Genomic DNA, 25,373 nt, shown 5'->3' on the forward strand with positions numbered 1-25,373 from the left:
ACAGGGCTAAGTGGACATCTGCTTCAAGTTACTCAGTTCATCCACAGAGTGACACTGGTTTGCATTGTTTACAAATAAATATAATAAATAATCAGGAAAATCTGCTGTTAGTTAAAGCATTAGGAAAAATACACCCTTTACAATGCCTCTTGCAGAAAGACATCTGTTAACTTGAACTCTCCAGCCTAAATTGCTTACAGAATCCTTTATTTGGGTTTACCTTTTGTCTCTTCCCATTTCATTTTCTGCTCTCAGTGGTCACCTGATTATTTATGTTTAAGAAGGAAACATGTTTTCCAGCAACAGAGGACATCATAATTTTGGCCATATGCTTACCATTACCCCAGAGACTCAACAATCAAAAATTATTTAACCAGAAAAAGATTCTAGTGTTTTCAAAATGCTTTGGAAACAAACTTACCCATCTATAAAGAAAACAGACAACTTGTTTGTACTACTACATATGTAGTATCAGACACTAATGTGTTTAAAAGACCAAACCTTTCTGTAAGGGAATATGAGTAAGAAATTTAAAATGAGGGGTATATTTACAGCCATAAACTTTTCTCATGACAAGCAGTTTTCCTATTAGTACATCTTCTACAATCATCTGCTTTCTGTAGTGTGATTTTTCACTCTGATCCCATTGAGAAGAGAATTATCCACAGTGTAGTGGCTTCTCTTGAGCTAAGCCAAGTATGGAGCATTCAAGTCATGAGTATTAGAGCCAGTATTATACATATGTATAAATACCTATGTATTATAATTTATTTCACAGAGGTTGCTAGCACAAATCAATAAGGAAAAGTGGCACATAAGAATGTCTTCCACAATTTTAAAGAAAAACAATCAAAATCAGCTCCAGAGTACTAATTTTCCATCCTTACAAATGGTTTAACTTCCAGGCTCAAGCCAATTTTCTAAACTGGATTGATTCCATTAGAGACCCTAATTAGGTCTGCATATCAGCTGCTACAGAGTAAGTTCATGATAAATCTCATTCACTGGGAAAGGATACCAAAAGAAAAAATGACATCTAAAACCAGCCAGGTGAACTTTATGCTAATAAGGATACTGCATTAACATTCTGGAAACTGGTGTATTTTCATTATTGAAGACTCAGAGTCTTCTGGCAACAGGCAGTGTTGGCATCTTGCTGTGGTTAAGCTGGAGGTGTCGCTGTCAGCACCAGACTACATCTCTAACCAGCTTCCTCTCTTAATGAGGGACCGTGCACACGAGACAACCAGGAAGTGATAAACACTTTTGTGTCGCTCTAAACGCCCACATGTCAGGAATAAAGATGAAAATAAGAGGAAAAACCCCATACACTAAAAGACCCAATTAAGCTACTGTTGACAGCCCAGCACTAAGGCACCTCCTTTGCAGGTCAGCTATTGCATGTTCTTGGCACATTCTACATTTCTACTCAGTAGGGACAGAAAAGGCGATATGTAACTTAACTACTGAGTTTCTTCTGAATACCAGGAGTTATCTTGACTTGCCTTTACTCAGTACAATTGCTATTTTATTTCTTGTTGAATATGCATATTTATCACTGCAATGCAAACCAGACACATGAAACCACAAAGAAATCAGGATTTTACAGCTGATGTAGGATCAAAATATCTGTATTTTATTGTGCATGGATCAAGAGACTGGCTCTGCAATGAAATTATTGCAGCATGAACAAGAAGAGAAAACAGATTAAGCAATACTTGCTCATGACCAGTTTTTGTCAGCTCCTGACCTCTCACTAGTGCCAAAATTTGGGAAAAAAAAAAACCTAAATAGAACATAATGTCTTTAAATTATGGAAAAATGTAGTTACTTCTCTGAAATGAACCTCTAATCAAAGAAAAAAAAGATTGACATCTTCTGGTCTTGTGAATTTTGGCTGCTCCGTCTCTATTCATATTCTTTCTTGATGCCTGCAATGACATCACCCAATTACAAGGAAAATGGAGACTCATCATAAACCTAATTCACAGCCCTTTAAAGGATTCAAGATCCAAATTGTATCAAATTAATGAGTTTACAGGAATGGGGCTACTGCCTTCAAGAGTTTTATATAGATGCAATGTAGAGGTCCAGACACTCACGAACAGTGGAAAATACAATAACTGAAAATGCAATCACTGACATATCTTTAACCAGAAGGAGACTACACCAGATTCTATTTTTAGTCATAAAAGGAAGAAAAAGAAAATCAGACATTCCAGTAGTTTAAAAGATGTTGACTCTAAAACTTTTAGTCTAGAATTTTCATGTTTTTCATATTTACCGCTCATAGTAGTTCATTGCTTCTCCTCTCATTGACTACATAATATAATCCTGTTTATCTAAAATTCTTTGAAGATTTCTAAATCCACTTGAGAAGCAGACATGAGAGGGAAATGGAAGGATTACAGTGACTTGCATCAGCTTTCTGAAGAGGTATAGTTCCTTTAATCTAGCCTCTCAAAGGGAGTCTATGTTCTTTTTTATTGCACTGAAGGGATATTTGCAGGAGGAGTGGGCAGGGAAGGAAAGTCCAATCACATAAAATATAGTGAATGTCTCTTTAATTGGGATTTTAATTAATCAGAGATGTTAATTAATCTGGCAAAAATATGTGACTCTGCAAGTAAAGAAACAAACCTGAACCCTTCCTAGCCCCTGTGAGATTTTGAATAACTACAAAGATATTCCCTTTTACCCTGAGTTGTATCTAGCACAACCATGGGCATCCAGCTCCTAATTTGGGATTGCGTGAGGGTAACTGCTTGTATGCTTGAGCCTTGGGAAAACAGACAAAGCAAAAAGACCCCTCAGTTTGAAAACATGCTGTACTACTCCTTGCCTCTGGATGTTTCCAAGAGATATACAAAAAATCCACAAGAAGAGTGAGAAGAAACTGACAGCATCCACAGAAGAGAATTTGCCACCTCTCTTAAGATGATCTCTTCCCTAGACTATCCAAGAACTCCAATGCATCCTTCTTCCACATAATTGTCACTTCAATCTATTAGCCTAAATGCTTCTCCACTGCGCCAATCACCACACTATTCAATTTTTAAGGGTCTGAGTGAGACCAAGGCCCTTTCCAACCAAAACAAGTAAGATAATGTTTACAGCTTTCACCCAGGGTGATTTGTTGACTTTGGCATAAACAGTCTCATTAATCTTTTGAGATTACTTGAAAAAAAGAATGTGTTCACATGAAAAGCACTAGCACAGGATAATTTTTCACTCAGTGGTAGAAATACTGGTCTTTTACTCTTGATAATTTTGCTTAATAAAACCTGATTGCTTTTCAGCTTTTTATCTCAAACTCAGATCTACCCATTCATAATTAGCTGTTAGATAGATTTACCTGTAACTGATACAGTGGCAACTCTCTTTAAAAGATTGCGAATTACTCCCAAAAAAATTAGTCATTCTCCTTGTGCAATACCATACATGTTTTCATTATCAGTAGCTGACAACTCAGCCAGACTGAGGATAAAGACAGCTTATTCCTCTTTAGTGTTTCAATTTGAGTATGAGCCGAGAAGTGAGGCATTTTAAAAGATTGCCAGTTTTCCCCTAGCCCTGACAGAAGGAGACAGCCATTTTTCCTGTGGCTTGACACACCTACAGTAATACTACCCAGCTGCTGTTTGTGGCTCTCTTCAGTCAAATTACTATGATTGTTTTTAAGGGTCACCACTGCAGCAGACAAAATAGCCCAAATCACCCCTACGAAACTTGAGTTTTCCTTAAGTTTCTTTGTTTTGCACAGCAAACTAACACTTCCCTAAGCTTCCCTTGCTGCTTCTACACAAATCCCACACTTGAGCATGTCCTGGGCAGACACACACACTTGTCCCCACTTATAACATTTTTGACCAAAGTGCATTCTCAAAAATTGCAGAAGTGGGATTAAAGCTTAAAGTTTTATCCTTGTCCTGTGTTCTAAGGCTTGATACTCCAATTTTTCCATGACATACCTAGTCATACATTCCAGTCAGCCTCAGATGTCTCTAAAGGCATATTATTACTTTTAAGATTGTTGAATATTTTGGCATCTCAGTTCTACTGAAAATAAAACTCTCCTTCAGATTCCAACCTCTGGGTCTAATTCTGCCATCAGTAGCTTTCTGTCCAGGTAGGTACAATTATAATCAGAGTAACGTTCTTATCATTTTGAAACATTAAAAGGACTGAGCTTTAGTCTCTGTCTTCGCAGCATTTTTCCAGACAATGCATCATTCTTTTCTCTCTTTCCTGAAACTTTTCCACTTTCAGCCTCTGTGAATTGTAGCTACCAATGCTAAGTGTATCGTTATCTCCAATGTGTTATAAAAAAGTAACACCCCCCCCTCTGTTTTCCCTGACTTTTCTTTCACTTCTCTACATGTCCAGTAGGAGTTAATCAGATCTCTTACCTACAGCATCACAAAACCAAGCCATATTTTGTTGTTTATCAAACCATTTCCCCAAAATGTTTCCCAAAAACATTTCCAAAGCTGCTTTCCCAGATGTGACATCCCATTTTATGTCACCCACATTCCACTCCTGTATACATGATCTAACAAGTGGCTGTTACCAAACATAAGTCTGTCTTGCAATAAGATCCAGAACAGCACATATGCACTCCTTACATTATTGGTTAAAAATCAAATATAAAAACAAAGAAAGAAGGTAAAAAACCCTAATTCTCTGCCCCACTGAGGCTCATATTCTGTCAACAAGTCCTTGGAATTAAGCACTCACCTAGAATCAGAACATGGTGTGCTGCAGTCAGGGTTCTGATAGGAGGGAATTTCCCGTAAGATTTCAGTAGACGCAAAGGTCAGGAGACAATAACGGGTTTGTACGCGTTGTATCGGAATGCTGATTTGAAACACAGTGTGCATAAAAATAAGGATTGAATTTGATCCATTTCCAGTGACTCTTGGAAACAAATGCTGGGCTTTTCCTGATGTATTAAGAGATGAACATCACCTCTGATGCAACTGATGCCAGTGATGGATTTATTTGGAGCATTTAGCCTGCTAATCCCATTACTGAAGGCACAGTTGATAGAAAAACCATCCCTAGAGATGTCCCAATTTTCTCTTCCAGAAATACTAAGAAACAGCTAGTGAATGAGTTAGGGATTTTCCACACATCATTCATACAAATCTTCCATTGCTTCACGCTGCTGACAGTCAGGCAGGTAGCAAATATCACAAAAATGGGAAAGACAATTTCATTGGGAAAAAGGAGCACGGATTTTGCTAAAGCTGTTTTCTACTGAAAAACTCCTAAATGGACACTTATTTGGCATCTCTGTTGGAGCTGAATTGGCAGAGTAAGGTGGAAAGCAGTCCTGTATCTCATTACTGCCTCTACTATCACTAGCTGGAAACCTTGGAAAAACAGGCCCCTTTCTGTTTAGATACAACTGTGTTGCTGCTGTACAGAGTGTCTGGCTTTCTCTTTCCTTCTCAGTATGGATGACACCTGCATAGAAAGGGTCTTTGTCTTTTCAAAACTTTACCTACTACTGCTTATTTTGTACCTGACATCTATTTGTGATATCAAAGGCATTTCCTAAGGAACAATTACAATGCCAGCAAGGGGAATAAAAAGCCACCATGCATACATAATTAAGTGTTCTCAACTTAAGTTCAGTTTAACTTCGTGTAGTAAGTATTTTCATTAATTACTTAAGTGCAGACAGATACAGATTTCTAAGAGGACTAAAAATTGGTACATAGGAAAAGCAATATCAAGACCTATTCAATCTTCAGTGGAGCCCAAACAAGACCTGGATTTAAGGTGAGCAGTAAGTGGCAGGAAGAAGCAAGATGTGTAAGAAAAACTCTGCTTTCACTTCAGGATTCCCCAGAAATAAAGGATGGTGGAAAAGGAGATCAAAAGCTATGACACATGCTTGACTGCAGTGGGTGAATTACTTCTAAATAGCTGCATTGACAAAAGAGACATACCAGCTACTTTACCAGAGGAGGAAAGGTGTTCTTACATCTCACATAAGCCTCATCAGGGCAGTACAGTATTCTACAGACATATCCAGGCCAGTTCACAGTTAAAATAGCAACAAGAGCACGCTAATCCACTGGACTAATTATCACTCTTGAGACCTAAGCTAATTTTTCCAGGTTTTTCTTTGGATAAGATGTATCAGCACAGAAAGCAAAACTGTGGGCTCCCAATATTCTACCTTTCTAGTTTAGGGAACGCAGTTTCCATCCAAGAGCAGCAGAAATCTGAATTCCATCATTACACTGTTTAAAGTCTGACACTGAAAAGATAACTTGGTATAGTAGGCAGAACAATCAACTAGTAGGAAATGGAATAGCTGACATTATTTCTAGATAAATCTATATGATTTTTCTCTTTCTCTTCTTTTTATCTGTATTTTATTCAGTGCAAAGGATCTGTGTGCTTATACAGAGCTGAGCACAATGGCATCACAAGCAGTCTTTTTCAGTGCAACAAAAATGCTACATTTTTTGTTTCCAGGCTCTCACAGTGGGGTAGGGCTGTGTCTCACATTTAAAAGATGTCTGGAAAATGGAATACTATATCCAGATTAACACAGAAGAAAACAAAAGCTTAAGTCACTCATATAACACAAAGAACCACAGTCCCTTTGCACACTCAGTCTTTAAGTACTTATTTCACAGCTAACACCAGAAATTAGACCCCCACCATCCTCTTCTCCCACTAATAAACTGACTGATTTCTCTTAAAGTCACAGACACTCAAAGGGCACATTTGTTACAATTGTGCTGTATGTGCTCAGACAAAACTATCTCCAGTCAGATTGGCCTCTTTAGACACAGTGAGATCAAACAGCTCACAAAATCCTTTGATGGAAATTTAATTCTTTAAAAATATGCACGAGGTAATTGAAAACACATTTTATGATATTTCAGATTATAAACAGTAGATCTCTGGCTGGGTTGAACAAATAGCATTAAGCCGTTTTCTTCCTTCTGAAAAACCACAGTGCTTGGCAGCATAAGGCACTGATGTGTTTTCTGTACCAGCACAGGGAAGCCAGTGGTTATAATGAAGAGCTTGTGTTAGGATGCATATTGTACTCCAACAGAAGAAACTATCTGTAAACATCAATTATTGTTCATTCAAAGCCATTTTGTGATATTAGCATGTTTTTCCAAGATCTAAGTACGAGACCTGGGTTTATTACATACCCACCCCCCACCTTGTGCTCCCTTGCACAGTTCTTCAGGAAAAAGCAAAAATAAGTATCCTTTGCCTGCAGTCTCCAGTCTTGTCATCAATTCTACACACCCTAGAACAGAGTATAAATTCTAAGTCCAGCTTTGCTCACTTGATATTTAAACCCTCTTCTCTTCGCTAGTACCGTGAAACTTTGATGAAACAGATCTGTATGCAAGCTTTATAGAAACAACAGTTCCAAAGGGAGACACCACTTTATCCACGAGCTACCCCTTCCACACACATGGAGGTCTGTTTGGCTCCATCACTAGTATTTTTTGCATTGCTACACGAAAAAGGAAGCCCTGAGCAGCAAATGCCATTGGGGCTGTTCAAAACTTCAGCATTTCATGCTGCCAGACCGCTCTAACTTTGCTTCTATTTGCTTCTATCTTCCTGGCAGCAAGGCAGAGTTGTTACATGTCTGTGTTAGGTGTCAGAGAAACCATACAACAACCAAGGTCTCTTTGTCTTCCTCTGAAGAAGACAGGATGTTAATGGGGTGGAGTGAGTGAGAACTTTTCTGGTAAAACTGTTTTAGAAAACAGTACCTTTGTCACAGTTGAAGTACTTCATTCAGAATAGTGTGAAGCAGGTAATTTCTAATCAAAGAAAGAAAGTGCAAAACCAGCCTTAATTTACCTCAAAGGAATCAGGATCCAGGAGGGCACAGGTGTTCAGTCTGTGGAAGACTCTGCTTCAGACTTTACTGGAATCATACACAGGCCACCTGTGTACCTCAGTCTTCCACATGACTTCATGCATGGCAAGTGTCTCAATGCATTTCAAAGGTCTGTTAGTAGTAAGAGTATAATGAGTCTGTGTCTCCTCTTTCTCCTGTCCTCAGGGAAAAAGAGGTGGAGAAAGTCCAGAACTGTCTGGAGTTCCTTCTGTGGTAGAGCTACAGGAAAATCTTCATGCTCAACACACCTGAGGTTCAATTTCAGTGCACATTGCTCTTCATTATCTGTCACATTTCTGACAGACTCTGTAACTCAGTCCCTACACTTTCTCCTCAAACTACAAATTATACTCAGTGCTACAAAGGGACTAGCTATGATTTTTATTTCCACAGACTCCATGTTTCATCTCAACTTCTTCCAAGTCAGTGGGCCTTGAAAAATACAGAAGTTTTTCTCCTGAGTTGGAACAACACAGACTAAGGAAGGTTCGAAAAGCAGACCAAGATTGATGTAGCATTTCACTAGGGTAAAATGCACCTTGTCGCTTGCTTCAGCTTTCTCACTGCTTAAGTCACAAATGAGAAAGCTAAGACAAACATTTGGTGAAACAATGGTACTCACCCTCTCCCTCTCTGCTTCCCCTTCTGTCTATTTATATTGACAGAAGCGTCTTCATTGTGTGAGGGTTAAAGAGAAACCCTCGCTTTAAGGAAAACGCTTCCCCCACCTCAGAAATAGCTGATGTTTAAATTAAGGCTTCCTGGTTTGTCAGGTTCACAAGAACACACACAATGTCTGAAAAATCTATTAATTTGAAATGTTAGGATATCATCCATGCTTTAAACCACTGCCCTTGTTTTCCCTGGGTCACTGAAAGATTGTGCTGCCCTTTATACAAAAGAAATAGCAAGTAAATGTGTGAAGGTTCCCCTCTTCCAAAAAATCCTGTTAAGGGATTCTTCATCATAACTAAAGTTTTGAAAAGTGCAACAATCAAAAGGACAGTGCAATCCAATAATAAATCAATCTTTAAAGCAAGAACACATTCAAACTGTGCAGGATGAATTGCAGTGCAATGTAAAGGGAGGCATCTGTGCCTAGGTAAAGCCTAGCACACAGCGGTGAGGCAAAGCTGAATGGGCTGCTTATTGTTCTGCACCATGCTCCCTGGTTGAAGTGAAAGTACAGGAAAATGAAGTCTTTCCCTCTCACAACTAAAGCTAGAACAATGAAAATCACAGGGCAGCATTGACTTGTTAAACAGTTTCTGCTGGCTCTATTTTAAAACTCTAAAGGCTTTGAAGTGGAGTTGTAAACTCAATTGGTTTCAAACAAAAGGCTAATGTAATCCACTTTCAGCACCAGTACCATGCTGGCAGTGAATACACCCTTCTCAGTAATAGAAATTACTTATTAGTGTTTAAAGCAATTCATTTCAGTGTTTTCAAGCCACTTAAGAAGTTGGATAGAAATGCTTTTGGCTGAATTCAGCCTCAGAGGAACAAAGCCAATATCTGGACCTGTTTTACTGGGGGACAGTGAGGCCTCCAGGAACACTGGCATTAATATCTGACATGTTCATGTGCCCTTTTTGTCCCAAACTTCTTTCCAGGTATTGTAGTTTTACTTGTGACTTGTTACACCCAGCCCTGGAGTGCAGCCATCTCTGAGGTGGGATGCACAGATTTAGCTGACCTTTTAGGTCAGCAGGATCAGTAGAGCAGTAGCAGACACTGCATCAGCTTATGGGGTTGGGCAGCTCTCAGCTTCAGACACTGGGATATGGAAAGTCTGGGAAATACTGGCCACCCTTTAAAAAATTTATAACACAAGTCATGAAAATGTGGCAACAAGATCAGAAGTCTGCAAGAACAGCCAAATGGAAAAAGATCTAGGCAGGAATTGATTAGAAGAACATGGGACAGACTGAATGGAATTATCAATTGTAAAAAGTTTAAGAAAAACAAGAACAAGTGGAACATAGAACAGGTCAAAAATTTAAATGTTTCCAATAAGTTTCACAGGATTTGGCCCCTTTATTTGGAAAGTACATGTGATACCCCAGGGAAGAGGAATGACTCAAGCCAGAGTGTGAAACTAGGCAGATTTTAAAGTGGTCTTGACACTGTTTTACATGTGCACAAGAAATCTGTGCTGCTGGGTTTCTCTCTGGGTTTGAGTTTCTAATCAAAAGGTAGAATTTGTGTTAACAGACCCCTTAGGATGGGATAGAAAAACCTCTAGAACAGTCTAGAAGGCCAGTGCTTGGCAGTGAGTACCCAGGATAACAAACCCAGGAATGATTCAAACTTCCTTGGGTAACTGGAGGCCTGTTAAAGGCCCAGTGACTACAACATAGATCATGTTGTCCAGCACATGTATTCTAGGCTAGATCTGCTAATTGAGCATTCAGGCCTCTTGGCAAAAATCTACTATGTCATTAATGTCCAGATAGATTTGGACAAAGAGAATCTGCTTTCAAGAAGCTTTTGTAAAAGGAGGGAGGGAGGACACAGCCTAAGAGGATTTTGCTATAACTAATTACAAATATTCAAATTAACATTCCCATATTGTTGACAGTGTCTGTCTATCCTTGCTTCTGCAGAACTAACTTACATGTTAATCCAAGAGCTCTTCTTCATGGTAATGTAACTACACTGAATGTCTTGCAAACCTTTACTACTTTCCTCTTCTATTTTCTTATCACTTGACCTCATTCCAGACTTAAGAATTTTGAGACTATCAGTTTTCTTCCTCAGATTAGGACACTGAAGTCATTTAACATAACAGCAATTCAAAAACTGTCAATAACAATCTGTAATTAGAGGAATTAAACCATGTTTGATATAGAGAAAGGGGAGATTTTTAGATGCATCTCAGCCTCTCAGAATAGTTTATTTTAATAAACTTTATTTTATTAACTAGTTAATAAGTTTTGAATTGATTTTATTATTTCATTAACTTCATTAATGGTTTATTTTAATGAACTTGATGTAAATGTCCTCCATGTTCTCTAACTCAGATGAGCACAAAGCCATTTTTAATGCGAATGCCAATTACTTCTGATTCAGGTTACACAGCAACAGCACTGTCCCTCTCAAATTTAAGTTTTACCCCAAATGAAGTACAGAAATCAGTCTTTACTTTTGTTAGTAACAAAATACCACAGGCACACTCCTATCTCAAAATTCTGTTTACCAGGTGTGAAGTGCATGCTGTCTATCCTTCAGCCCAGACAAGTAACAACCCCAAATCCAGAAAGCAGACAAAACCTTTTTGCTTGCCAAGGATGAAAAAGAATTTGGTGAGTATGAGACCTCCCACAGGCAAACACATGAAATGGTATGACAAAGATTTCCTCCTATTTTTTTTTACTCGCTTCATACTTTCCATTGTTGCTGCTCATCAATAGCTAATGTTTAATTGAGCAGACTGGGGCTGCACAGATTCTTAGAAACCAATATTTAGCTCACCCTGAGTTGTTACAAGAGTGCCCAACACAACATTACTCACCTTCATTACACACTCTCCTATTTTTCTAGCTGCTGTGATGCACAGCGAAACAGTTAATGTTCACCTTTAAAGCTGTATCAACGCCATTGGAATTAGCCATCCATTGAATGAATGAGAGGAATTCAGCACCTCAAGGCTTCTTGTTTGGGGCTGCCTGCCAGCTCAGGTGGCTGCAGCAGTTACTGCACTCTTTCAAAGGTCTCTCCACAACTCCCAAAGATAGAAAGAAAGTTACTCATAGAAAATAGAGTATAACTGTGGTATCTATCCAGTCCCCAAACTTTGCCCAGTCCTTTTGAAGGGGAAAGAGTGTCTCACTAGTTTAGAAGTCCTGTGTTTATCTACAGTTCTTGCATTTTTATCAGAACAGCATTTTACAACAGAAAAGCCTTCTTAGGAAGGCACAGACATTTCCTCTGCTCCCTGATGGCTTGCTTAGGGTTTGCATACATTTACACTGTATGCGAGCTGTATTTTTATGTGCATGGCCAGGGAGGAAAGCTGTCACCTCTGCACCCCCAGAGGAGAGTGAAAGCTGGACTATGACACAAACCACAAAAAGAGGCAGTGGGCAAGATCCCAGAAAGTAAAGCAATTCTCATTCCTAAGTACTTGCTGGTTTCCTATTGACTGCAGTGGGAAACTTCCTAGTTCCCACTCCCAGTCTCTGGGACAGCAGCAAAAAAAATACACGCTTTCTGAGCACAGCATTGCAGAGGTTAACAAATCTGCACGGCCCTGCAGCTTCACTAAACTGGCTCACACACCACTAATGGGACACTGGCATTGATCTGGAATTCACTCAGAGCAGTTACAGATTTGAACCAGCAAATTCCAGAACAGCCACATCTCAAAGGCATTTTGCCCATGTGAAATACAATTGTCTGTCACTTTTCAAGGGAGCTTTACAGAACTAACAGCTTACAGTATCACTTCCTTCAAATTCACAAACATGAAGGAGAGCACCACACTTCCATCCCTTCCATGACAAAACCAGGAAATTCCCCCCACCCATTATTCCATGGGAGGAATATTTAGAATCCAAAGTGGACAATCAGAAAGGTTAGCTGGAGAGAAGCATGGGTCCCAATTAGGGAAGCATCAGCTAAAATACCTGGACAAGAACAGTAAATAACTTCAATATCTAGAAATACAAGAGGCTTCAAAGACAATTAAAGCAACAGCAAGTGAAACTGAGGTGAATATATAGTTGCTACAGATGCTACAGAAGAGATAAAACAGAATTGGGATCAGCATCTCTCAAAGCAATCGTTCTGATGAAATTGATGGAGCCACACTGAATAGGTAACTGAGAAATTCCTGGATGAAGCTCTGGCAGACAGGCTACTGAGAGTCTTGATGTATGAAGAGAGGAGTAGAAAATAAATAATAGGATGTAGTTTGATCATTAAGTGCAATGTTACCAAACTATCATGTCTGTAAATGAAGTCAGACAGCCAGAGATGTTGGAAAGCAAGCCACAAAAATGCCCCAATGTCTCATTCTTATGCATATCATATCTCTAGTGACCATCAGTAGCACTTGCCTTGGGAAAGAACACAAAGCCAGAGTAAGCTTACAGCAATTCTTTCCCAAATACACCCTCCTCACTTCTGGCAGTCAGCAGTTTATGGACTTAAGAAGTCAGACCATCATGTTTCATAGTCTCTGAGTTTAACCTCTATTAATTTAACCTCTTCCTGAACCCAGTTTGGCCTTCTTGATATTCTATTGTAGTGAGTTCCACAATCGATTACACATGCCTTGTATTAGGAAAAAGAAAAAAGAGAAAAGATGATTTGTTTTAAGCCTGTTGTCTGAGTTTTACTGACTTCTCCCTTTATTCAAATTAAGCTACATCTAATTACTCCTTGTTTACTGTCTCCACATAATTTCTGGTTTTAAGACATCCTCAGCCTCCAGCCAAGATTTTTTCTCAAACTGGAGAGTCCTAGTTTACCCTGTGGTCCTATGGATGTCATTCCATACCGACGGGGTTTCTGCACACGTCTGAATCCTCAGTTCTATCAAGCCTTTCTGAGTTATAGTCAGAGCTGCAGATACAAGTTACGAAAATACCAGGATACCTGTTTCTGGTCTATTCCTAACTTTGTTATTTGTCCACCCCTGGAACTAACAATTTGAAAGAACTATCCACAGTAATGCCAAACCCCCTTGCTCTACATAAGAATTTAAATTACATTATTCATTAACATATTGTATGCAGATTCTCAAATCCTCAGTTGTATTTATTACTACAATACTTTCTGATAATCAGTCTAGAATTAACCCACACACAATTCTCAGAACCACATCATCTCAGCAACGCTGTACATGTAGGAGAACATTCATTCCATTTCCATAAAGTTTTTCAAATAGGAAGTTGTTTTGGGAATAAAACAGTCCATAAACTAGTCTCATATCATCCCTAGCATTTAGAGGTATTTGACATATAGAGGGACAAAAAGCTGCAAAAAAATTCCCTTCATTTCTTAAAAGTTGATCTATAATGAAGAGAAGCCTGAAGAAAAGCTGTGTGCTCAATTCTCACTCTTAGCACTCTTATTTTTCCCCCTTCTCCAAGAGCATAATGTATGGATATAAACCAGTAGCCTCAATGCTTCACACACACACACACCTCCCAAGTTAACAGAAAAGATGAAAACCAGCTGTGTTCTAATTTGCCTCTGTTCTAAGCAATTCCCACATTTATCAATATTTCATCTAGCTTTTTTTTGGCACCAACATTTTCCATATTAGTTAAAGGGGAGACTACAGACAGGAGGGCAGAACATAAATATAACTCCCACACAAAAGTAAAAAAACCCCACTAGTGTCAGGTTTTGCAGTGCAACACTTGCTTTGCAAAATTATTCACTTCCTTTAACGATTTTTCTCTCTTGCAATAGGACTTTCAATAATTTTTTCATTTTGAATATCCAGAACAAGAAAAATTAATACAGATGCCTTTGGAAGTAGAAGAAAGCATATAATTCCCTAGTTCTTCAGTGTTAACTCAGAGAGATTTTTAATCCACTCTTAAAAACCAAACTCAGAGGGTGCTTGGAAAAGATTGCTTTTTGCTCACCCACTGAGAGCTTCTGGCTTCTGCACATGCAACAGCAGGTTCCGAAACAGCAACCAGCTCAGGACACTTCTAAGGTACCAAATCCACAGGTGGAATGTTGCTTGCCCAGATAGCAAGTGAGAGAAAATTACTTCTAGAGGCTCTCGGAAGGCAGCACTGTGGTTTTATCCTCTGCAGCGAATCCACACACGCACTCCCTCCACCGCACAGGCAAGGGCTCTGCCGGCTCCCTGGTAACCAGCTCTCTGTTTTGTTGACCAGACTGTTGGAAATCATTAGGGAAAGAAAAGCATGACTTGGCAGTAATGCTCTGGACTCAGAATACAGGAGTTGTGCCACTATCAGTTTCTGTGAGAAGGGGTAACTACAGCGACCTTTGTCAAGGTACTTCATCTTTCCAGGACAGAGTTCCTCATTTTTTACTCGTAAAAGGACAGGACCTTTGTGTTTCTAGGTGCAAATTCCTTAGCCCAGGAGCTGTGTCTGTTGTTAGTGCTTATAAAGCAACATGAACACGTTTCTGATCTTCCTTTCTGAGGGACCTTGGATCTATACCTTACGTATCAGCAGTTACCAACGACAACACTCTCCCCCTCCTTGCTGTCCCCTTACCCCCAGTTCTCATATTCTAACCCTTCCCTTTTTAATAACTAGCTTTCACCCAAGCACAGAGGGATCTGGATCAGGACAGAAAATAAAATCCCATTGCATTCAAAAGGACCAGAATTTGGAGTCTGAATATCTTCCTCTATTCCAAGATGCAACTTTTCAAAGGTCCCTCTCTCCATGACGTCTTAAAAATATATTCTAGGTTAAAGTCACAATATTCGTTGAATTCTTTGTTGAGGATAATAAGAGATGTAGGACAATACCATTTCCATGAACAGACAGATTGTTTGTCACATCAGAATGAAGACACCCGATATGAAAATATGATCAAAATGTATCATTGCTTGCTGAGATCCAGAAAAGCACAGAATTGGGATGACAGAGACAGCTTCAGAAACTTTCCACTAAATGAGCTTAAACATTTATAAACTGATAACTGGAGTTTTGAGCAACCTGGTCCTGTAGAAGGTGTCCATGGCCGTGGCAGAGGGGTTGGAATTAGATTATTTTTAAGGTCCCTTACAACCCAAACCATTCTGTGACTCAATGAACCAGGACCCCAGACAGACAGAATTCACCAGTTTTGGGAGATGCTGTAAAAGGTCTTTACCTTAATGAGGGATGAGGATGAAAGAAGAAAAACCAATAAATAGGTAACAATGGCTGAGTCCCAGGAAATGTTAGCTGGAAAGGATCTCTACACATCTCTAACCCAAATCTTGCTTGAAGTAGAACTACCATCAACAGAGGTGCCACAACATTTCTGTACAACCAATTTCACAGCTGAGCTACCCTCATAAGCTTCAATAGGAATCACTCAAGCTGCAACCTGTGGACACTGCCCCTCAATTTTACATTTCCCACTACTGAGAAAAGCTTGGCTGTTCCATCTTTGTAGCTTCCCTTCAAGAAATTGTAGGCTGTCATTTGACTGACAGCTCGGTAGCAAGACTAAATATGAAGTCTTTGTAAATCCACCACTAGAGTAGGATATACTCAGCAATGAAATCTCTTTGAAAAGGAAATAGTGAAACTGAAGAGTCAAATTTACAGAATTTTAAATGAAATACAGTAGCACAGAGTAAAACAACATCTTTCATTAAAATGAAGTTTAGTTAAAAGTTATATTTTTCTTCCACACTATTTAAGAGAAATAACTTTTGTCCTGGTGGCTGTGATTCCTGGCTCTCAATTCCTCCCAGGAAATAAAATAAGAAATTTCAATGTAAGGTTTTTTCTCCCCTTTAATATAGGAGTACAAAAGGGGAAGAATTTAATGAATATTATCCTCTCTGCTGGCACTCAAAAGGGCTGTGATTGAAAGAAAAAATACCCCATGGAATATGTAAAAATGGATATAATTATAAAATATAATTAGTTCCTGAAAAAAAAATCCAATTTTAATGAATTCTTTTCCAAGTTTAATGTCATCATCACAGTCTAAGTTATATACTCAAATCTATGCCATTACAGGACGTTTGTACTAGCCTGTTTCCTTAATCAAAACAAACACACAGTCTAACTAGAATAGTATGTGTAAAGTTAGTGTGTTCATGCCAAGACACTGCACTTTCACTGTTATTTTCTTTTCTTCCCTCTGCTTCTGCGTACCTTTGGGATGTGTCTTCATAAAGCAGCTATTGAATTAACATACAGAAAGTTAGTATTTTGCAATATGCATTCAAGATACTTTAAAGGTAAAATTTTGGGTCAACTAAAGGTAAAATTTTGGATCTACTAACTGATTTTGGGGAAAAATTTAATACATTTCCTTCACGAAAGCCAAAACTCCTCCCTAGGTAATTCTCCCTAACTCTAAAGGTCAAGAGTGCACAACATTCCCAGTTCAATCTGTTTGTGTTCTTGGATGAAAACAGGTTAATGACTAGATCCAGACTAGATGCAACTCCAATGACTCCATATGGTCTCAAACACTGTGAGAAGAATAGTCATGGTAATGATATGCATAAGCTGATCCATCCAAAGTATGAAGCTGCTCATGTCTGAGTGAGAGTTGTCATAACCTGGCCATTCTCATAAAAATCAGCACTTCCATATTGCCTCAGTCTCCTACGCAATGAAGTCAAGCTGCTGAAGACCCACAAAAAGTTTTTCTACCATTTTTCTACATAAATTTCTCTTAGGAGGTTGTTTATTCAACCCATACTAAAAAAGTTAAACTCCAAGCACTGCTGTAGTTTTAGTCAAGGATGGTGGGGTTTTTCAAGAAAATGTATCACAGTTTAGACAGAGACATGACTGGTATGCTTTTAATCTTAAAATATGTTCTATACAGCTACAGCTTAAGGGGTTTGTGCTTATTTTCAGAATATGCTTAACTAAGAAAAATCCACAGAATGGCAATTTTGAGAAGAAAAATGGAAGGAAGAACTACAACACCACAAGATTTGTAACATGAAACAGCTCTTTTCTAACTAGTTTGACCCTGCTTTTCAAACAGGAAAACATCAATTATGAAAAGAAGGTGATGCTTGGTGAATTTCCCAGTGAGTACAGGATGATCAGGACAGTGGGCAACACAAAACATGAAATGTACCATGTTACCCTCACAAGGAGCTCACCTAAATTAGTAGTGCATTTGCACCTATTTATCAAAGAAGAATAAGCAAAGACATAAAGGAACATGCAGACTTGAATCCCACACTGGTGCAAAGTTGTGTTTGCTTCAGTAGACAAGTGGGGGGTGGAGATATCTATTCCTTTTCTCTAAACACTTGAATGCAATTTTTAACAATTATGACAGTAAGTTTACAAAAATAAAAATCTGTGGAGAGGGCATGAGAAATGCAGAGATCGGGAGATGGAAGGAAACAGCAGTCTGTCAAGTCAACAGTTTGTCTAAGCCTTGTTTTCCCCTCACCACCTTTTCTCCAAATTCAGCTAACAGGGAAAAACCTCGGACAACCAACGGCAGTATCCTCACTGGAAGACGAATGTCTTCTATAGAGTTCATTTGCAATGGTATTCATGTCCCTCTAGGCCTCTGTTTGAACATTGTCACTATGGAAACAGATCTCTGATGCCCTGCACCTTATCAGGCCTTCTCTATTTAAATTCTTTTCTTGTGTTTTCAACAAAGCTATTCACTGAACCTCAACTAATCCAAGATTCTGTTAGGGGTGAAGTTTTTGCTTGGTAGGGTTTTTTTTTCCTTCACTATCGTGTCTCTTCCAAAAGGTTCTCTCTCCCACTAATGCCATCTGACAGGCTTTATTTGACTCACACCTCTTCAGTTCCTAGCTCAAAAATATTATGGCTGCATTTATTGCCAAACGGATTCTATAGCTTTTATTCCCCCCTCCTGCCCCCCAGGGTACATAGTTTTCAATGAAAATTCCACTCATTCAACAGCAACTTTTTCATTTTGGTTTTAGCTGTTTAGAATCTGCCTGCATCTACATCAGATGTGTCTGTAAGTTCTCTCTAGAGCATTCCTAGGTTAGAGGTATAAAGGGTTACATCTCTGTAATACCAACAGTTTATCAATTCCAGATGCATATGGAATCCAAAATCCTATGTTTACAAATTCCAAATATTAGAATACTTTTCGGGAACAGAGAACAGGAGGGGAGCTGGGAAGCTTCAAGGTTACATTATGCAAATGAAAGAGGGCAAATCTGGGTTTGACCTCACTGCATCCAAATCTGGTGCACAGGCAAGAACCAGAGCAATTCTTCTGCAAACTAAGCAAATGTTAATCCTACAAGTGCCCCTGCAGTAGTAACTGAAATTCTTGCTATAGTCTCCACCTAAGTAGACAGGAGACAAGCATTACTTACCTTTTGAATTTTTAATATGGCCCATAACTGTAATTTAAAGTGAGGCTCCAAGAGACATTTTTAAGGGGAATTTCTGGTACTTCCTGGTATGGGGAGAGATGGAGCCTTATCAGTTTGCATGAAACTTTGGTGCAGAGATGAATGGGAGTCATAAAACAATTTTATTTTATTTTATTTACTACCTTAGGTATTCTGGGTTGGCTGAGGAAGCAGAAGATACAGCAACACAGTAGCCCAAGACATACTGTGGCTCTCACAGTTCCCCAGGGGACTAGTATAAATATAGAAGCAACTGCCATTAACTATGGAAATGAGCTTCAAAGCCTCCTTATGACTTCCACTGGGACAAAGCACCTGTATGTGTGATGACGCTTTACTAAAAGGTGAAACCGGAAGAAAGGACATGCCTCAAACATTCCCCTTCATGAATTCATCTGAATTATTTCTAGGTATTCATTGAGCAAGCTCTCTGGTGGGAGCAGGACAGCACAATTTACAGGCAGTACTCACTGGGGCCCAGTTACTATTTCAAATGGAAATAAGAACTTTTAGGAACCTCAGAGCAAACCATAGTTTCTTGCGTTGATACTGCGGACTTGTATTTATTTTCTTTACTCTCTTCATAATATACCACCTAACAGCTTTTGGGAGGGGTAAAACGTGACACATCACAGTAATTAATTTTAAGTAATATTTTGCACAGCTAATTTTAGTTTACTGAGGAACAAGTTTGAGGAACAGCCAAGGAGAGGACTAAACGCACTGCTGATTTTCAGGAATTTAAAAGTTGAGATACAAAATGAGGAACTAGGAAGAATTGTGCTCTTTTGGCACAGCTCACTTTTCACTGGGTAAAATCAGGGCATTTCCAGGGACCATGGCCATAAGACCATCAGTGCTCCAACATGCTCTTGCCCTGACAGCAAAGGAGGATAGTGAAAGGTCAGTGGTGCTTCTGGAGGGCAAAAGTTCCACTCCAAAAGCTGCAACTTTGCAACCTAATTGGGTTAACTTCCATGTGTACATAGCCTCCAGGTAAATTTTGTTTCTCATGATAAACATCCCTCTTTTGAGTTTGAGCCCCACTCTTGAAAGCCACTGTTAACTGACATCAAACCACCAAAACCAAACAGAAAAATACTTAAATAAAACAACTCTGAGTACGGAGAGGATGGGATAACCAGAGACATAACAGTCATAGGTGCAAAATGAACAGTGAACATGCTCAGGTAAGAAACCAGAAGAATGCTTCCAATATGGCAGAGAGCAGCACCCCACTAAATAAAGAAGCCTAATTTCACCTAATTATCAGACTATGAAAGAGGTTGTAAGGCACAGCCATTGTAAATAAGGCTGGGCAGGCCCACCTGGATCACTGGGTCTCATTCACTGCAAGGATAGTGCTGGAATTGGATACTTCTGTGTACCACACTGTCCTCTCATTATGTCATGCAATTTTCTCTGAAATTACTGAAAGTTGTGCTTACATTTCTGAAGGCAGATCTGGGCAATTTGCCTTTAGCCTCATACCACTGAACACACTTCCTTTTCTCCCTCCCTGCCCACAACTTTAAGAATTACACTGGGAACATAAATCTCTATTTCGGATTTCCTTGCTTTAGATGGGCCAAGCCAAGACATTCCCTGCCCCTCTCAAACATCTATGGCAATGAACCCAATTTCTTCTCCTATGGAAGAAACTAGCCAATGAGACTGATATCTATTTTCTGTCCACATTAATTCCATTTTTTAATCCAAACTAGAGCAAGACTTGAGTTGCTTCTGGATTTTTCAGGCTGCTGTGGGTCTTCAAAAGATAATTGAAGTGGTGAAATGAACTTGGAACACTGGTTTTCCTCAAAAGCTTTCCCACAAAAGGCTTTAGTGATCCTTCCACTAGAAACTGATCACCAGACAGTTGCCATTAATTATGGCAGGGAAACATTTGGCCAGATATACACAAGACATAAATCATGCATTAGGGATTTAGCTGGTTTAGAGCTATGGCAGAAGCAGTTGGCTTTCTCTCATATCTTGTATCCATCATTTCAAACTCCTATGGCAATTTTGCTGACCTGGCTGTAGAAAGAAGCAAAGTAGAACTCAAGAGTGAAGCTGATGACAGACAGGTCACAAACTCAAATTAAGTGAAGTAGAGAAATGGAACTTTGCCAAAACCATGAGCCTCTTCCTGCCACACTGCACCCTACCACCCTAGAGGTATTGCAGAGAAATTCCTCTGCAAGCCGTGATGAGGACTATGGCAAAACAAACAGGTTTAAGCCCACGTCTAAAAAGAAGCCACTACTTCATGGTCTAGGAGAAAAATAATTTGCTGATTAAGAGAAAAAGCAGGGTTTGCAACACTGTTGATGTCAGCAGTAGTAGAATCAGCTGCCTGTCTCTTAGAATGAGGAGGCACATTGCAATAGGAACCACATTGTCTCTAAAAAAATCTCAGAGAACATTATGAGCAAGTTGACTCCAACATCTCAGATTTATAGCATGGCCTGGCTCAGAATTACTGCAATTTCAGAGCTTCCTCAAAACAAAAACTGTTATTAAGGCCTGAAACTCTGGCCAAGACTTTTATTCCTATAGCAGTTTATTATCTTCCTCTCTTCTAACCCTAGAAGTTCAACAGCACAATGTTCTCCCTAGGCTGAATGTTAAAGCATGTGCAATAACAGTGTAGAGCTACAGCATCCACCTCCAATAAAGCACTTTCTGCTCAAACTGCTGGGGGCATGTGGGGTCTTGAAGTCATGAAAACACATCTCCTCATTCCACCTTAACCTCTTCTGATATTAAAAGACATCAACAGGTAAGAAAGAAGAAAATTGTGCCCTGGCATTTCCATAGGTAGAATCAGGCATTTATGTAGACACGGTGTGAAACAATAATACAAGGAAAGTAGAAGGGAAAAATTCAGGGAATTTTCTATATAAGCTGTGATGCACGAAACAAATGAACAATACTCTTTGCACAGGCAACAGCTCTTCCACACAGTTGAACTGGTTTTAAAATGAGTTATAGATGGTGAAACATCACAGCTTGCCAGTCCCACCAAAAAAGTAAGCAAACTTTCAGTTTATTGAATCTGTCTCTTTTCTCTTTAGGGAACTGAAACATTTTCCTAGGACCAAGAGGGCTTGGATCCAAAGGAAGAACCACTGTGACACTCCAAGTCTCCCAGCTGATTCTTCTGCCCAACAAGTCCGCACTTCATATATTGATATATGGAAGAAATTCCCTTGTAAGAAAAAGGAGATTAGAGGTTAATCTTTGCTTTAACAGTATAAATAAGAAGCCACTTCACAAACCATTTCAGTCTCATGGATTAAACAGAACCAGCTGTACGTGTGGCCATCATGCAAACAAAACACTGTCACTAAAAAGAAGCAATTTCTTTGTGGGTCAGAAAAGTGGGTAGGACACTACACCACTGTCACAAAGGGACAGCTCAGTCATTAAGTCTGACCCACTGGATACTGCCAGTAATTCAATTTAACCCTTTCTCATCTATATTGAGCCTGATCAGTGCCGCCTGGTTGAAGCACAAAATACAGGAAGAAAATTCTAAGCAGTGGTGTTTCAAGAACTTTTAACAACTGCTGCCTGCTTCATTGATGAACTCAATTCTCTGAATTAAATCCTGTGAAATTCAGTATTTGCCCCAAGAAACACATCTGGGATTATCCAAGAGATTTCACATGCACAGGATATATGCAGCTTCAAAAGACAGCTCCCTGCTGACTGAGGGAGGAACAGGTATTACAGGGCTCTTAAGTCTCTGCAAGCAATATAGATATCATATCCATTTTCTATATTACTCTATAGACTCCAATAAATCTACAGAATTCAGCTTACCACAAGGCTACTGTTTTTCAGACCGACTGACCCAATGACTGGTATTTATCTGCTGAGACAAGCTCCATAAAAATAAAAAGTAAGAAACCCACACTCTTCCTCCTCATCACCACAAAGATGACATCTTGTTGCCAATCTGCCTGCCAAGAAGCCATCTGGAAATAATATCAATACCACAATCTATGGGCATCCCTCCAATGCATTAATCAGGTCATTAGAGTTCAATACTGACAGCATCTTTAAGAATTGGAAAGGATAAAGCTGTGGTAATAAGGCACAGTGAAGATCGATCCCCAGGGTCTAGTTAGATCTTCCCCTCCTTTTTTCTCTAAAAAGCATACAGCATTAGCATTTTGTTCCCCAGTGTTTGGTTTAAATTTACCATTCTGGAGAAGTTCGAAGCACAAACATAATGGAAAATGTCTTCCACCTCACTCCTGTCCTTAAAAGGGCATTGAAAAAGTCTGAAGACAATTAAATGGGTCATGACAATGATTTGGAGACTGGGAAAAATAGATTTAAAAATATAAATATGTACATATATGCATATTATAGCCAAAACCCATAGAAAGTTCAGTTTAAGAGGGTTACAAGCTTATCACACAGAGAAGTACATTCAGAGGAAACCCAGCAGTACCAGATGCTAAATTTATCTCAGAGACATACCAAAACCCAGGGGCTGGAAATTGAAGCTGCAGAAATCTGAATTTGAGAACGCCTTTCTTCTAAAGCATGCGGAAAGGTAACAAATCAGGAGGCAAAAATAGTAATAAAAAAAAAAAAAAAAAAAGGTGTTACATGAGATTTTGGTCTCCTATCTTTCTTTATCAAATGAAAAAAATTCCACGTGGCTTTCTGAGAGATCTGTTTTAACAACACCAGTTACTGAATATGTTACAAGATTAATGAAATGACACACACTTTTGAAAAGCAGCGGAGTAAAAGCAGAAGCACAGCAAATGCCCTGAGATTAAAGAAACAAAGAAATCACAAATATTCAGTTTTATCAGTTCACTACAGCTCCCCTTTAAAAAAATTATATACATATATATATATATACACATCACTGCTCTAGAAGTAAGCAGCTGTTCATCATCTTGGGCAAGATTCTTTAGGGACAGTGACAAGGCTTTCCTCAGTGTTTGCACAGCAAGCTGGCATAACATAACTCCCAGTTAATTGCTGCACTACGTAACTCCAGCATACAAAAGGGAGCAGTCAGTCCTTGTTCTAAGTTTAACTTAACCAGAGCTGTTCAAAATAACAGCATCAAATTCTGATACTGAACCTAAACTAAGATTTTGTTTCCACAAGTTGAGATTCAATATTTGTGAGGCAGTTCATAACTTTTCATTTTTCTAGTAAGTTTTGTTTTGTTTCCAGAAGTATTTCTCTTTCTCCTTCAAACCTAGAAACTTTGCAGGGCAGTTTTCCTATAAGGCACATTCAAACTGTCTCATTTGAAGATGAAAGAGAATGAATAACTGTCATCTGGAAGGGACAAGGTACAGGGAATCCATGTAATAAGTTTACAGGGTTATTTTTATCCTTATTTTTTATTTTTTCAGGATACAAACTCCCAAAAGTATCTAGTAGTAGCTTCATGTCTACTTTATAAGCACCTAAAAGTCTTCTTGATCGGCAGATGGAGTGGAACAGCTATGGATAATGAGACATCAGAGTTAATGTAAAAACAGTTTCAGAACTGTTTTTTGGAAGAATTTTTTTGAATTTTGGAAGAAATTATTATTTTGGCTTGCCACTTAACTAAGTACATATTTTTGAGCTAATTAATCCAGCTGAACCAATAGAATTAATATTAAATTTCAAGTGCAGGGGGAAAAAAATTAGAGACTCACAGTGAATTAGGCCAAAAAATTCACCCCCCAAAAATTCTCCAGTAAGCTCCAGAAGTTCTGCATATGAAGAATGCAGTTAAAAGCTAAAAGCTTAAATGTTTGATAATACCTAAACACTCTCATGAGTACATTTGCATTTCTAAGTGACTTTTTTGTTGGGTTTTTTTTAGCTAAATCAAGGCTAAGCCTTCATTAAAGGTAATGCAAGTATATTCACTCACAAGTTTTATTCAGTGATCTCCTAAACTGACTTTAGTTAGAATCAGACAACTTTGCATTCAGACATGAAAACTGAAGATTCACCTTGCTTACCTCTTTTCAGGCCTTAGAGAAGTCCTTTCAAACTCCTTTCCCTCTGATACTTCTTTGTAAAATGTTTTGAAACCTAGTGATGAAAGTAGTAAGAGCTACGTATTTGACCATACCACTTGTGAAACATTCTAGTAGATATCCTGCAAATAATTCAAATTAGGGAATGTACTGTACAGTTAAAAAACTAATTGAAAACAATGAATTATTATCCTGCTGAAATTATTGATACCTAAATATCGGACAAGTCTGGCTGCAATAGCTACATAAACCTACCAGTCCTACTGCAAAGTAGAAGATGGTATCCAGATAACAAGGAAAAACCTTCTGAAGCCTGGCAGTGAGAACAATACCACAGCTAAACTCCTCCACAGAAGTCAAGGACCACAAAAGATCCTGACAGCCACAGAAATTTTATTTGGTGAGA

General features: G+C 38.8%; 1 protein-coding gene across 1 annotated transcript in view; it reads right to left on the bottom strand.

Annotated features, from left to right (window-relative positions):
• MYLK (myosin light chain kinase) overlaps positions 1–25,373 on the bottom strand; it is a 196,322-nt gene that overhangs the window by 158,941 nt on the left and 12,008 nt on the right. The gene's annotated exons all lie outside the window — the stretch shown is intronic.

The sequence above is a fragment of the Corvus hawaiiensis genome, chromosome 7 (assembly GCF_020740725.1).
Source record: "Corvus hawaiiensis isolate bCorHaw1 chromosome 7, bCorHaw1.pri.cur, whole genome shotgun sequence".
Taxonomy (NCBI): domain Eukaryota; kingdom Metazoa; phylum Chordata; class Aves; order Passeriformes; family Corvidae; genus Corvus; species Corvus hawaiiensis.